We start from the raw sequence: 10,874 nt of genomic DNA on the forward strand, positions 1-10,874 counted from the left end.
GCTCGGTTGAAATTCATTTCCCTTTGAAGCTCAGTCTGACCAGAAACAGCACTAAGCAAGTCCTGAAGTTTGTTCAAGTTGCCTCACGAAGAAAATCTCTTTCCACCGAGCTAGGAGTGGCCTTATGCCTTTCACAAGTTAAAAGGAAATGAGAGGGCTAAAATTCAAAGACAGAATATTAGAAAATTCCCTAATACTGAGGTCCCAATGCACAGTCCCGTGCTGCACCGCCTCCCTGGGTGCACAATACCCGAGCACTCCTCATTCAATCCTTTCGCCACGTTTCTGCCTTTGATAACGCAGTTTCCTGAAAAAGCAAAACCGAGTTCAGAGAAAGCATTGCATCGGACTGCATTAATTTTGTTGGCTGAAATCAAAATGTAGAGTCAGGTGTTTGACGGCTGCTCTATAGCACTGAGCGAAAGCCCTTCCCTGCTTTTCTTCTGCGTTGCCAAGGTGCGTACTTTAGATAAAAGTCCTATTTCTAACCGAGGCACTTGCTGCAGTTCCTGTAAGCGAGAGGACAGGGTCTGCTCCTGCTCTCCCCCATCTTTCTCCGCGTCACAACGTGCCTCGTGGCTCCTGGCCCTCGGCTTTACCTGCTGCCATGAGCAGCAGCCTCTCCCTTCCCTGCGATCCCGAGTCATCCCCCAGGCAGGGACCCCCCGGCATCCCACCTCCGGATTGCAAATGAGCACAGAAAGCCATCAAATCCTGCTGCCCACGTTTGGCAACCCCGACCTTCTGCCTCGCTGGCCGCTGCCCTACAAATCTCTCGGCTGCTCAACATCGCACCAAGGCTGGATGGAGCCGAAGGCGCGGGGACGCTGGAAGCCAGCTCAGCGTGCCCCTGCACAGCTTAGCGATGCCCAACCATCTCAGCCAGCGCTCTCTATTTGTATGTACAGATAAATATACACAAGGCAGAGCTGAAAAGACAGAGTCAGCTCCTCTCTGAAGTCCTTCAGCTCCTGTTACCGCCAGATCCCCAGCGCTCTGCGGCACGCACGCTCTTTATAGCAGCCGTCAGCCTGGCACAGCGCGGAGCAGATGGTCATAACGACTTGGCCCAGGGCCGCTGTCAGCCCCCGGCTCCTTGCCTCACATGATGTTCACCGTGCCACCTGGACCTCCTGCGCGCCTGGGCAGGACACCGTGCAACCGGGGGCGAAGCCAGAGCGGTTGCTGGCGTGGCAGGGGTTAACACTGAATGGTCCCAAAAATCTCCAGCTCATGGTGCCCCGGCATCTCCGCCTGCCACGGATGATACTGCTCCTGCTCGAGCATCAGCAACAGGCTTGGGGTAGCTGTGGGCAGCAGTCAGCAGGGAGAGGAGCCCCGAGCAAAGCTGAATGGCCGAGTGATCACAGGACCTCAGGCAAATCCTCAGAAGTCTGGTTACCACCCAATAATTCCCTCCTCTTGCTGGTTGTTGCTGACGCAGCTTCGTCCTGCTGCCGCGGCTGCCCAGAGGTCCCAGAAAGCATCCGCGGCCGCTGTTTGCCCCTAAGACAAGGGCACAAGGGGCAGAAAATGGCAGAGCGGGGCATGCGGCCAGGGCTGCAGGAGGAGCAGGGATAGAGGTAGCAATAGCAGGGACAGAAAACACGTCCTGCGCCCGGCCGGCCGCCCCCAAAAGGGGTGAGGAGCCAGCGGCACCCTGGGCACAGCCATGACCCATCGTCCCTGCGGGGCTGGGGAGGCTGCAGGGAGCCTTAGGCAGGGGAGAAGCCACGTGCAGAGACTAGCAGTGTGCATCGCTCAGGTGTTTCCCCCCAAAATTAGAGGTTTTGCACCTTCATCAGTAAACTGGGGGAAGGGGAGGGGTTGCTAAGAGCAATAGCTGCTCTGGGCAATTGCACGAGAGCCCCCCCCGGGGCTCTGCGATGCAAGCATTAATATTGCAGCATTAATAGCGCCGTGAGCACGTGAGAGCCTGCACAGCTCTCCTCGGAGGAGCCCCGCTCAGCGAGCGGCCAGCCTGCGCACGTCCATAAAGAGGAGAGGCAGCAGCGCTCCAACTTCCTGGCACTCGGGGAATCTTCCCAGATCACGTTACGTTCATGTGTCCTTGGCTCATCTCTGTACAGTTGAAAAACACTGTAAGGGGAGCCAGTTAATTGAGACAGCTGGTCTCGCGGAGCAAAACCCAGGGAAAGAGTTCCTTCCCGTTATGCTTAATTGGAGACCTGTTGCTTTAACCAAACCAGCCTATTTGCACAGCCCTGCTTTCCAGAGATGCTCTCGGCCGTGCATTAGCCTGCCGGTCAGGGTTAGAGGGGCCGTGCTGCCTGCCGAAGCTGCGCATTGCTCCCACACTGCTCTGCAACACGGCCCCGCGGAGCGGCCAGTTCCCCACCGTTTCGGCCCATCAAATTAACCAGAATCAAGGAAGGCGTTAACAGCGACGGCTGGACGCTCCCTCCAAGCTGACACGGAAGGAGGGGGATGAGGGCGGTGGGGAGGCGACGTTATTGCAATGACACTCAGTATTTACTCCACTGGTGATGTGTGTCACAACCTGTGCTGCGTTAGCGTACAGCACAAAAGGCTCCTGGTCCACGGGGGGGATGTTCCTAAGCACTGCCAAGATACAAATAAATAACGATAATAATACTCGAGGGGGGGTGTCTGTCATCTGACCCAGCACCCATGGAAAGAGCAAAGAGCCGGCTGCCCGCATTCGCCGCCAGCGACTTGAATCCGCTGACATTTGGCCGCCGCGCGGGGAAAGTCTGACAGTTGTTTCGCAGGGGAGCGGCCGCGGGCAGCTCGACAGCGGGCCCGCCGGTGACGGGATGTGCTGCCGCCACAAACCGGAGGTGTGCTGGCACAGGTACCCGCACCCGCACGACTCCAGGCTTTACTGGTGCAAACCATGCACAAGCAGACGAGCTCCAAACGCTGAGCGCACGATGCACAGCCCTCACGTGCAACACCCAAGAGCTCTTATCTTACCTTTTTTATGGCTCTCTATTTAAGGAGAACTTTTAGAGCGATGAAGATGCTTTGTCTCTTCGGTAAAGGGGTTTCCCTCGTTGAACGGAGACCAGTCCTCATTTCCTTGGCCATGCAGGGGTGGTCACAGGGGTTGGGTCTTCTTTTGCTTGAATAACCCTAAAGCAGACAGGGACACAGATGAGGAGAGTCAGACTTGCCTGCAGCCCAAAGGCACCGGCTCCTAACGCAGCCCTGAGCCACGGGGCAGGGAGAAGGCAGAAGGTGATGCCACGTGCACATCACCAAGGGTCTCCCCCGGAGATAAACCATGTGAAAGAAGCAAAACACAGATTTGACGGAGAACTACTCACCTCCAGGTGGGCAGCTCGGTCACTCGAGAGCTGTGAACTGATGGTCGTGTTGTCTCTTGCAGGCTCTGCCGGAGCTGCAGAAGCGAAGATGAAGGCAAAGCCGACGACCCCAGTAAGTCAGTTGTGGGACCAGCACTAGCAGTAGATTAGGTGGCACTGATGTTTAAAAATGCAACCTGAAGTATAGCACGCTGGGAAGGCTTGGTTTGTGGAGGACACTGCCTTACCTCTCCTGCTTTTCCACTTTCTGGGGCTCTTGCGAAAAATAAAATAGCTTTCCCTCATCTTACCAAACAGGAGGGATAAACACCAAGGGAAGTTGTATCAGGGAGTGATACACAAATTACCAATGTCACCTACCTGGTTCCCTAATTTCCCAGGAACTAATAAAAAGCACGAATGATTAAAAAGGGTATTTGATTTGGAAGCGATGCTGTGGTACCGCAAAGTTTTGCCACTTGTGTTCCAATACAATGTTGTAGCGCACTTCTGAATTTGCTCTTCTTTTACCTCTCTGCATGTATGTCAATATCTTACATGAGATGGTAAAATATTTCTGGAAAGAAAAAAAAAAAAAAAAGACTAATCCTGCTTGCAATGAAGTGACTGATACTCCTTCCCACCGAGTTTGGCTGCGCTGAACCTCAGCATGTCTGCTCTTGCCTTTGATGGTGGTCCGTGTGCTTGGCTGGATTAATAGGGAAGGGAGGGCGGTTGGTACTCACCGGCTCATCTTCGGAAGAACCAAATTATGGGCTTTGCTGAGCACAGTGGCTGTTTCAGCACTATGGTAAACCTGGGACTTCTCTGGGCAATCTGAAGGAGCCGGCAGGAGAGAGAAGGCAAAGCAGAGCATCGTTCCTGGGGTAACGGTCCGTGCACACTCCTCCTCCCCCGAAGCTCGGGATAACAGGAGCCGGCAGGAATCGAGCCCATCACATTTCCAGTAGGAAAGCTGAGGGAACAACACTGTCCTTGCAACTGTCTCAATGACACGAATAATGTGCCGCAGAGCTAAGGGGGACAAATGGTAAATCTCCAGCTAAGAACAATGATAATGAAAGTACAGAAGTGAAAATTCATTACTTGAGTCTGCTCGGGAGCTATCCTGAGGGACCCTCTTAGGCTTTCTGGGTTGCTTTAACCCTTTGGGTCTGGCTCCAATACTCAGGCCGGTGTGCTGTGCCGCTGACTGTGCTTTCCCCCCTGTTTCTTTATTAAAACAACTTTCTCCTTCTCTGAACAAAGCACCGTGCATCTCACCAGACCCGCAGCGTTGTGCCATTCGGCACTCAGCTTCCTGAAACTACACAAGCAGAACGAAAAGCATAATGTGATTTTTGGTCAGCTGCTCGAGGAAAGAGTCTAATAACGTTTTCTCTTATTTCCAACAGCTCACGTGGAGGTGGGAGCAGTGACTGGACAAGACAGACAGCCCAGCTCCACAGGTGAGCTCATTCCCTCCCGAGTGGAGAAGTCTTTCCTGACTACTTTTTGGTCTCCTGGAGCAGAGGGGATGTATTTCAGTACTGCTAATGTTTCTTAGGATGCCCGGCATCCTGCCAGGTCTCTGAAAAGTTAGAGATGCCCATCAGACATCTCCATGGCAACCCCGGGATGCTCATTCCAGTGTCCGTGTCGGAGCGGCAGACTGCCAGGTTCATCTTCTAGCGCCTTCTGGAAGGGCAGCGGGAACCAAGAGGGTGGCTGGTTCCTCTCCATGCCCTACCAGGCTGCTGGGGAAGCAGCACGCCTGGGACCTTCGACCTGGGGAACCATCCAGCCCGCTCATCCAAGGTGGTAGCGAAATAGCTGGCAAAGCGTGAAGGTTTGGCCGGTGCAAAACTGCTTTGGTGTTTTGGACTTCTCCCATGGCCAGGGTGAGCGGCAGCGAGCGCAGGCAGCCCGTACTTGGCAGGTGCTGCATGCTACAGCAAACAGCCCGTGTCTCCGGCAAGCACCCATTTTTGGGTGGGAATGGCAGTAATGCAGTCAGCCCGAGGGAAGGTGTGGCCCTCAGGGAGGGCAGGAGATGCGGTAAAAGATAATGCCATCAGTGCCAGCTTGATAGAGCAAACCCATGTGTTGCCTCCTGGCCCATGAACAGTGTCGTTACCCACAGCGTAATGCGAGGAAGGGGCAGCTCCAGGCAGTGCTTACCTTCTGGTCCTTGGCCAAAAAAAAATAATGAGTTTACGTGTGGAAGAAATAGCCCTGCCTCCCTATGGATGCATTCTTCCTGCCAGCCAGCTTCACGTGTTGTGAGGGACAGAGCAGACCTCCTTCATGTCGCTCCTGGCCCTGGGAACACACAGAGTCAGCAGCACTCCTGGTTCAAGGACCCCTATGTAGCAAAACCAGGCCTGACTTGCCCTGAATTAAGTTTATCCATCTCCTATTTGGCATTGTAACAGCTCATTCAGTCCTGACAAGCACCAGATCCTTCATTCAAGGGCATCTGAGATCACATTTTGGTGGATGTAGTTCAGAGAGGTACCCACTGAAACACCAGGGTTACTCCTCCAAACACAGGTCTCACAGCAAATTGGAACTGTACAGCCCTCACTACTGACACTGTGGCTGTGTCCAGCAGCAGATATGCATAGACCATCTCAAAGACAAGAGAGAGTTTCCTCAATTGCTTCTCTAAGTCATCGGCATACTTGCTTCCATTGCTGCCGTTGGGTCATCAGCTCATCCAATAGCTCAGGTGTCCGTGACCACCCTGTAGAGCATCCAGCTCCTTCCACAGCATCCTGGTCTCTTGGGTTAAGAAGAAATAACCCCGGTGAGAACTGTTTCATGACCTTGCTTCCAAATGAGCATTCAGGTTCTTTAGCTCTAGCTCCAGGTAAACACAACCAGGGAGCGTGTCCATCTGCAGACAAAGCTCCCGAGGAACAACAAACCCACTCGTATGGTGTCTCAGGAAGGAAGCTTTGGGGGTTTAGTCCCCCCAGGGCCACTGTCACTCCAGAAGGGTTGATTACTACAATGTCTGCTTTCCCTCAAACACCACTACTCATACTGAGCTGCACGTATTTTTTTCCAAACTTGCTTTCCATTTACGTTTGTCATTGTATTAGAAAACACCAGGTTGACTGGGCAGAGGAGATAACTCATGTGTCTACTGGGTCAACAAAAAGAAGGGCTTTGCTCATCACTGCAGCAGAGAGATGTTGATAAAATGCAAAAGACGATGCTTGATCTAGCAAAGCACCTTCTGCATCTCCCAGGAAGTGACATGCTGCTTATTTAATTAGAAGGGGCAAGGCTCCCTCCTGAATAAACCAGAAATAGCCTTCCAGGGAAAGAAAATAAACCTGCTTGGCTATTCTGGAGGACTGTAGGAAAGAACAGCTATACAATCGCCCCCAGAATTGCACAGTACAAGAGCCAGAGTTTCGGAGAAAGGGTGTGTTGAGAAAGCCAGTCTGCTCAGGGGGGAGAGACCCCCTTCATATTTAATACTGGTGTAAGTAAATATGGCATGGGTTTCCCCCCACCCCCTGCTTCATTTCTTCACCTATGTCCCTTAAAACATTTGTAACCGTACTACCCATCTCAGATGCATTTTGCATCGTACATCAACCTAGCTTGTCTGCGGGTAATTTTATGCTAAGTGGTTAACAATAAAGCACGTCGCCCCAGGGCATAGCTAATGCATAATTCAGGTTACCGGGACACCTTAAAAAAACGATCCCTAAACACTCTGCAGGGTATCCAAAGGCTAACACAGACTGTCCCTGGAAAAGCTGAACGAGCCATTTTGAGAGCTGGTCTGGCAGTGGTTGGGAGAGGACGAAACCTCTCGCAGGGCTCAGCGGCAGCCAGGTGAGCTCGCTGGCCTCCCAGCGAGGTCAGGGGGAGGCGATCCATTGCACTCGCCCTCATTGCCTTCAAAGGATGAGTTATTTGCAGATTATAAAAGGATTAATGCCTTAATGACCGCACGGAGCCCGGCCAGAACCGCTCTCCTCATCTAGAAAGGCCAGCAACAAAATGTAAGCCAAGCAGCACGCTGAAGGTCAACAGATCCGTGCTCTGACAGACAAGACAGCATAGCTCTCCCGCCCTGGCAACCTTTGGTGGCGAATGTCCTGCCAACAGCCCCCTCCCTCCCTCCAGCAGCCCTGCGTGCTGGGGACAGAGGCGGCCCTGCCTTCGGCTGCTGGTGCTGCGGGCAGAGCGGCATCCGGCTGCCACCGCGCCGGGGAGGAAGACCACCCTGCCAAAACGACCCAAAGTAGCCGAGGCCACTCCTGCAGGTCCCTGCCACCAGGCATCAGCGTCGGTATTTTTCATTTTTAAGAAACCTTAGCAAAACGTCTGCTGAATCTTCAGTTGCTGAAAGCTTGTTCTTCAAGGAACAAAGAGCAGCGATCATCACGGCAATGCCGTTTTTCACTGAAAAAAAGGGAAAGTAGCAGAAACCTGCAGAAACATTTGCAGTCCTTTCTGAGCACAGAGACGCGACACTCGTAGTCCCCAAGCCACGGCTCCACTCCTCACCCATCTCCATACTCCTCGTACGGCTGCTTCTAGCATCCCTGTGCAGGCAGCCAGGGCAAGGGTGTCCGCACGCTCCCCAGCAGAACGAGTGCCGGGCCGTATCAGTAGCAAGGGGCCGACCAGGCTTGGCTTTTATGGACCAGCAATCCCATCCGAGATGCATTACCTCCTGCCAGAAGCTCTCCCGCCCGGCGACAGCTATTTCCCCAAGGCAGGTAGACTCCAGCATCAAAGCATCACCCCCGCTGCCGTTCTTCCTGGGGGTCACGGCATTCGATTCAGTTCTGCACCGACCCTCATTGTCTCCTTGCAATCTAAATACGTCCTGACCTCTCCTTGCAGGACTATCCCAGCCATCAATTAGCTTCCCAGTTGTGTGGATACCAGGAAACTGAATACACGGGTTTATAGTTCAGTGGAAAGTTCTGCTGCCGTCTTAAATCATAAAGCACAGCTGCTGACACAGCAGAAGCTGCAAAATGAACAGAGCATCTGAGCAATCCGTGGTTTGGAAGCCACCGGGAGGAGAATAAGCGTAGCGTCTTGCAGCTCTGTTGGAGGGAGGAAGAAAGGACAGGCAGGCCAAAAGAGGAGATTAAAACTCATCAGAGTGCAATTGTAACGCGTTATACAACACGAACGCGTCCAAAGTTAACTTGCAATTTGAGAGAGAAAATGGCAGCTGAGATTCAATGCCTACAAATGCAAAGTAATGCCTGGGAAAAAAAACCCAACCGCACTCCAGAAATATATGCACACAATAACGGGCTCTAAATGAGCTATTCTGAGTCGGGAGATGGATCTTGGGAGTCTCTGTGGATAGTTCTGTGAAAATACCCACTCAGTGGCGGGCGAACAAAGCCAAGCTAACGCTGGGACAAGACTTTAACAGGAAGGGCACGGAGAACAAGACAGAAATCATCAGTGTGCCACACTCTAAACCCAGCTGTGCCTGCACATGGTGCAGCATGCCCGGTCCCGGTCCCCCATCTCCAAAGGGGTACGGCAGAGCTTACAAGGGCACAGAGGAGGATGAGCTGCGATGGGAAACAACTCCTGCACAAAGGCTCTGTAGCTCGGCACAGGACGGGGGAAATAGGGATATTATTTGTCGTAACACGAGAACCAGTAAGCACCGAATGAAAGGCAAAAGTTTTAAAGCAGTGCCTATTAGCCAATTACCAAAGGTGTCATCAAGGGCTCATTAGTTCCAAACTAACTTAAAGGGGCTGGGATTCATCTGTAGATGCCGTCACCGTTGCCCCCACTGAAGTTACGTGCCCAAGCTTCCTCTCCAGACAGTGGAGAAGACCCCGTACCACTGGGGTGTCAGCCATCTCCCCAGAGGGGACAGGTCAAGAGAACGTGCCCCGCATCTCTACATCGAGGAGAAGGGCAGCCCCAGCACTTTCTCCAGGCACAGGCATCTACAAGGGTCTTGGAAAAGCATTCGGGCACCCTCAACCACAGCCCTGGCAGGACCGAGGTCTCCAGCAGCCACCCTTCGACACGGCGGAGGCACAGCATCTTGCCACCACACCTTCTGCTGGAGCCTTTACGGACCGCAGCAAAGGCAAAACACCTGCAGAAGAGTTAAAACCGCTTTCTAGGGGAACGCAGCCTGCAATTTTCCTTTCTACCCAATGGGATTCAAATAACCTAATTCTTGCTCTACATTTGTACGGTCTGTCTCTCCCCTGGATCACCCCTGGAGAAATGACGGCCATGTGGTAAATACATGTAATCACGCCACTCTGATAGCTTCTCTTGTTCTCTGGCCATTAATTCATCTCCCTGGGACTTAGGTGAACATTTTAAATCCTGCAGCAAATTCAAAGAGCTGCCTTTATTTTAAAATCAACGCAGCAATAAAAGGCTTTCTTCTTTCCTTCCTCAAAATGTAGATTTTTTTTTTTTTTTTAGCTTCAAAAATATGCTGGCACACAGACAGATGTTTCTGGTCGTGACCTTATCTCAGGCCAACGACAGGTTTCCTATGCAAGGTAAATGGCATGGCTTTAAAAACCCCCTCAAACAAGGAGAGCTTGCTGCTGCGGGGGGAGGTAGCAGCACCCACCTCAAGCAAAGCCTTTGCCTTCATGCTCATGGCACCGTCATAAAAACACAATCAGGAGCCTTCCCTTTCCCCCCTTGAGGTATCCTTTTGTTGGGAAAAAATAGAAGAAAATAAAATGCAAAAGAGCCTTTCAAAAACAACTACCTTCTCCCTGATGATCGATATTTCTAGGAGAGCAGAAACTTCCTGCAGATGCTTTCATTGCGCTGGAAACACGTTTTGGCTGAACGCAGCCGAGGCTGTCGGGGGAAAGACAGCGGAGCGGTGCTCAGCCTGCAGTACTGCTGCCTGCGGGCAGCTGGGCCAGGGGCAGCCAGATCACCATTAAGAGAAATAAAATAAGAATCCAGTAATTTTTACAGCCCGCCAGGAAGGAAAGCGCCAGCAATAACCGAAGCAGTGACCACCACGTGCTCGGCTGCGGAGGCTCCGGCTCTGAGCTGCCAGGGAAGAAATGCATCGGCTTAACATCAGCTGGTGCCACCACAACATTCTTTTGGTGTTTGCACTGAGTTCAGCTCATGTCCTCAGTGTGACTTGGGTTGCACCAGCAAAACCTTCTTTTATCAATGTCCCCAACCAGATTTTTTTCCTTCTTGTTGTCACTGAGCCATCACCTTTTTGGAGCTGGAGAGGAATAAGGTTTAGAGAAGACCAGGAGGAGGAGTGAGATGCTGCGCTGGAGGACCAAGGCCAGGACGTGCAGGGAAATCACCGTCGACGGGCAGCGGCAGAGTGAAGTGGGTTGGTGGGAAGATGCATTAGCCAGAGCTGAGTTTGGTGTGGGACCTGGGCAACAGGCTGGATATTAGGAAAAATTTCTTTACTGAGAGAGTGGTGAAGCACTGGAAGAGGCTGCCCAGGGAGGCGGTGGAGTCACCATCACTGGAGGTATTCAAGGAACATGTGGACGTGGCACTGTGGGACATGGTTTAGTGGGCATGGTGGGGTTGGGTTGATGGTTGGACTTGATG

This window comes from Gavia stellata, chromosome 11, assembly GCF_030936135.1.
Source record: "Gavia stellata isolate bGavSte3 chromosome 11, bGavSte3.hap2, whole genome shotgun sequence".
NCBI classification, from domain to species: domain Eukaryota; kingdom Metazoa; phylum Chordata; class Aves; order Gaviiformes; family Gaviidae; genus Gavia; species Gavia stellata.